This window comes from Bos mutus, chromosome 21, assembly GCF_027580195.1.
Source record: "Bos mutus isolate GX-2022 chromosome 21, NWIPB_WYAK_1.1, whole genome shotgun sequence".
Classification (NCBI taxonomy): domain Eukaryota; kingdom Metazoa; phylum Chordata; class Mammalia; order Artiodactyla; family Bovidae; genus Bos; species Bos mutus.
Window position 1 is genome coordinate 68,283,574 of NC_091637.1, and position 5,271 is coordinate 68,288,844.

Consider the following 5,271-nt stretch of genomic DNA (forward strand, 5'->3'; position numbering starts at 1 on the left):
TGTGGCAGCATGCTGGTGTCCGGCACCGTGGCCTCATTTCTCCAGTGGTGGTGTTTGGGGAGGGAGGGGGCCCCGTGCAACCCGGGAGGTTCACGCCAGGGTCTCCCTTTCTGGTCTGCTGCTGCTGCTGCTGCTGCGTCGCTTCAGTCGTGTCCAACTCTGTGCGACCCTAGGCAGCCCTCCAGGCTCCTCTGTCCACAGGGTTCTCCAGGCAAGAACACTGGAGTAGATTCCCATTTCCTTCTCCCTTCCTGGTCTGGAAAATCCGTTTTGATCTGCAAGTCAGGCGCACTGCAGTGCAGACACGCTGCCACCAGAGGGCGACCTAGGTGAGAAAGCAAAGCTGGGAAGTGTCTGAGGTTTGCTTTGGATAAAACGTTATTCAAGCCATTCAGTGATGCAGCGTCCAAGGGCACCCTTCACAGTGGGTCCTGCCTGTAGACAGAGCCCAGGAGTGACGCAGGCCCCTGGTGCTGGGCGTCTGCTGCTCCCAGTCCGTCCCCTTTTTTATGGCTCAGAGGGCTGTCTGACCTTACTTGCTGACCCTCCCGCCCAGGAGCCATATGTGCCCACCTACAGGGAGGCAAGAGGGACAGAGGCAAGAGGGACAAGGTGACCAGAGCAAGCATCCTCGAGGTCACTCGGGGCAGTGGTCAGTCTCCAGGAGGCGCTTTCACCTCAGCAGGTCCCCAACCTGCTCCGTCCCCGCGCCTGCTCTTCCGACCCCGCACCTGCTCTTGCATCCCCGCACCTGCTCCGTCCCCGCACCTGCTCTTCCGTCCCCGCACCTGCTCTTCCGACCCCTCACCTGCTCTTCCGACCCCGCACCTGCTCTTCCGACCCCGCACCTGCTCTTCCGACCCCGCACCTGCTCTTGCATCCCCGCATCTGCTCCGTCCGGACACCTGCTCTTCAGTCCCTGCGTCTACTCTTCCGTCCCCGCACCTGCTCTTCTCTCCCCGCACCTGCTCTGTTCCCGCAAGCATCGGCAGCCCCAGAGTCGGCTCTTGGTCTTGCAGACCACGCACACGTATCAGCACCTGAGCCTCTGGTGTGTGTTCCCTCCTAGATTTCCTTGTTTCTGTTTGTGGTCATTTTCCAGAAGACCTCCATTTTGTTTGTTTTCAATGGAATTTTCCTCTGATGAGACTTCTCCATTTCTTAGATTTGGGGTCAGGGGTAAAAATGTTTTTATTTTGTCCTTTCCCTTCCCTTGCTGTCAGGGTCTCAGGCAGTTGCTGTCTTTCGGCACTCAGGAAGTACCCTTCCATCGTCTTCTGGGTTCATTGCTTCTGTGCAGGAGTCGAAGCATTCCTTGTGCCCCTTTGCGGTGGTGTCTTTTCTCCTGACTGTCTCAGATTTCCCTTGTCACTCGCTTTTCAGTGGTCTGACTACAGTGTGCTCGGGAATTAGCCTGTATTTACCTGTGCCAGGGCTCATGAGACCCTTAGTGTCTTGGCTTGCCCGCCTTTCATCAGTTTTGGAAGAGCCTCGCCCCCTCTTCAGAGCTTGGTCAGCCGCATCTCCAGGCTTCCGTCCTTGGACTCTGGATATCTGTGAGGCCTTTACACCGTGCTCCGCGTCTCTTATGCGCTCTGTGTATCTCCTGTGCGTTTTTCTCTCTGCGCTTCAGTCTTCTGTCTCTTCTGCCCTAGATTACAGTTCAGGTATCCCACGTGGCACCAGCGGTAAAGAGCCCACCTGCCAATGCAGGAGGCGAGAGACATGGGTTCTACCCTGACTCGAGAAGATCTCCTGGAGGAGGGAATGGCAATGTTCTTGCCTGGAGAATCCCGGGTACAGAGGGGCCTGGTGGGCTACAGTCCATGGGCTCGCAAAGCGTCGGACACGACTGAAGTGACTGAGCACAAATTGCAGTTCACCAGTCCTCTCTTCGTTGCTGTTCAGCTGTCCAGTAGCCCATCTCTTACACTATTTCCTTTACTTATCTTATTTTTAGTTCTATAATTTCTATTTGATTTGTAAAAAAAAATTTCACATCTCTAAGCAAAAATTCCTGACTTGTCATTTATTGTTCTGAACATATTAGTTGTATTGAACATAGAGGCTGTGTTCAATAGCTCCAGAACCTGGATCCCCTGCTTTTATGCTTGGTTCTATTTCTTGATGTGCCTGGTGACTCTTGACATAAAAGAGTGAACTGAAATAAAACAATGAAATAAAGTGACAGGTATTGTGAGTGGAAAAAAAGTGCAGAAGGACTTCCCTTGTGGCCTAGTGGCTCCATGGTCCTAACGCGGGTTTGATCCCTGGTTGGGTAACTAGATCCCAACCAAGAGTTCACGTGCCGCCACTAAAGGTCCCGTGTGCCGCAACTAAGAATCAATTCAGCCATGCAAATGTATAAATAATAAATAGGGACTTCCCTGGCGGCCAGTGTTGAGAATCTGCCTGCCAATGCGGGGGACACTGATTTGGTCCCCGGTCCGGGAAGATTCCACGTGCCTCGGGGCATCTAAGCCCCGAATGCACAGCTACTGACCCCTACCTGCCCTGGAGCCTGCGCTCCGGAGAACCCGCCGCCACGAGAAGCCCGCGCACCGCACCTGGAGGGAGGCCCCCGCTCCGCAGCTAGAGAGCGCCCTCGGGCGGCAGCAGAGAGCCTATGCACCGCAACAAAGACCCAGCGCGGGCAAACTTGTTTTGTTAACTTAGAAATACAGATTTTTTTGAGGCAAGCCCAGACTCTAGACAATGGTGTATATCATCGGCGAGGATCAGCCTGTCCTCTGCCGGAGGGACTGAGCTGGCCTGAAGCTGGTTTGAGATGCACTCAGGCTGGCCCACCTCCTGATTGCCTGGGCCTCTGGGCTCAGCCCTCCTGGGATCCCAGTGGGCAGTCAGGTGAGCTGACCAGCCTTCTCCTCCTCTGACAAAGATCCTGAACTCAGTTTTGTCTTCCTGGAACCATAATATTATTGTGCTTGGTTCAACGTTCCATCCACTCCACGCTCAGCCCTGTGCAGCATGAGAGTCAACAAATACCCCAAGAGGAAAATGCACAGAGCAACGGCGCTCTCTCCAGCTCCCCCCTGCTCCTGTGCATCTTGACCCTACAAGCCCTGGTGGCCCTGGCAGGCCTGAAGGCTGGTGCCCCTCCCCCCGCTAGTTTCGTGAGTCTGCCCAGAGCCAGCCTGTCCACGCTGAATCTTTGCAGCCACCCCTGCCCAACTGCTCTGCCTCTGCCTCACAGCTTCATCTCTACCAACGGGGAAGCACAGAAGTGCTGCTGAAAATAAAATGAAAATTAGACACAACGCTGAGATAAGAAGACAGAAAGGGAAGCCCCCGTGCACCAGAAGGTAGATGGGAAACGACACAGAATGGATAAAGACACGGACAGTTAGGGCCCATCAGTTCAGCTCAGCTCAGTTGCTCAGTCGTGTCCGACTCTTTGCCACCCCAGGAATTGCAGCACGCCAGGCCTCCCTGTCCATCACCAACTCCTGGAGTTCACGCAGACTCACGTCCATTGAGTCGGTGATGCCATCCAGCCATCTCATCCTCTGTTGTCCCCTTCTCCTCCTGCTCCCAATCCCTCCCAGCATCAGAGTCTTTTCCAATGAGTCAACTCTTCGCATGAGGTGGCCAGAGTATTGGAGTTTCAGCTTCAACATCAGTCCTTCCAAAGAACACCCAGGGCTGATCTCCTTTAGAATGGACTGGTTGGATCTCCTTGCAGTCCAAGGGACTCTCAAGAGTCTTCTCCAACACCACAGTTCAAAAGCATCAATTCTTCAGCCCTCAGCTTTCTTCACAGTCCAACTCTCACATCCATATATGACCACTGGAAAAACCATAGCCTTGAGTAGATGGACCTTTGTTGGCAAAGTAATGCCTCTGCTTTTTAATATGCCATCTAGGTTGGTCATAACTTTCCTTCCAAGGAGTAAGCGTCTTTTAATTTCATGGCTGCAGTCACCATCTGCAGTGATTTTGGAGCCCAAAAAAATAAAGTCTGACACTGTTTCCACTGTTTCCTCATCTATTTCCCATGAAGTGATGGGACTAGATGCCATGATCTTCGTTTTCTGAATGTTGAACTTTAAGCCAACTTTTTCACTCTCCATTTTCACTTTCATCAACAGGCTTTTTAGTTCCTCTTCACTTTCTGCCATAAGGGTGGTGTCATCTGCACATCTGTCCATAAAACCCCCTAATGTCGAAGCAGATGATGTTTTCTGTCCATAAAGAGTCAGAAGATAAGGCTTGTGCCTGGTAAGAGGAGAGTTGATATTAAGAATCCTGTTCAGAGCTGGGTGTTCAAAAGTTTGTACACAGAGGGAAAGGGGCCAGAAAAACTCTCCCCATGGCCCCAGTGACAGGGCAGGGAGGCTTGTCTGTTCCCAAGTTCTGGGTGAGACGGGGATAAAGTCTGCAGTAAGAAACAGACCTTGGGGAAAGTTGACCAGCAGATAAACAGAGCTGTAGAGACAAAGAGTAAGTGGGAAGGTTGATCCCTGGAAATCAGCCGGATGCAGAAAAGGAGAAGGATCCATGCAGATGTAACAGGAGATTGTGAGGCATGGAAGCTACAGAGCAAAGGTTCTGAGTTTCAGTGTGAGGATAAAGAAAATGCATAGCAGGGATATTCAAAGAGACGGTAGCTGAGAACTTTCAAGACATAATCAAAGGCTTAAATTCTCATAAGTCCCAAGAGGGATATATAAGAGTAAACTTTGGTGACTTCCCTGGTGGTCTAGTGGTTAAGAACCTGCCTTCCAGTGCAGGGGACACAGGTTTGACCTCTGGTCAGGGAAGATTCCACATTCCACGGGGCAACAGCCTGTGGGCCACAAATACCGAAGCCACGTGCTGCAACGACCGAAGCCCACGAGCCTGGAGCCTGTGCTCCACGGGAAAAGTCATGAGGAGTCCGAGCGCCACAGCTGGAAAGAAGCCCCCTGCTCTCCACGACTAGAGAAAGCCCTTAGAGCAATGAAGGCCCAGTTAGTAAAAGATATATGTATATATTAAAAAAAAAATTAAAGTCAACATATTCAAACTATTGAAAGAATTGTCAGCCAACAATTTTGTACCCAGATAAACTACCCTTTGAGAGTGAGAGAGAAAGAAATGATTTTTGACAATAAAGCTTGAAGATTTACCATTCTTAGAGCCACAATGAAAGAATTATTTAAGGATAATTTTAGGAAGAAAAAACTGAGTTCAGAAGGAAGACGTGGCATACAAGAAAAAATTGTAAATAAATTGACAAACATGCAGTAAATCTAAGTAATTGTTGAGAGC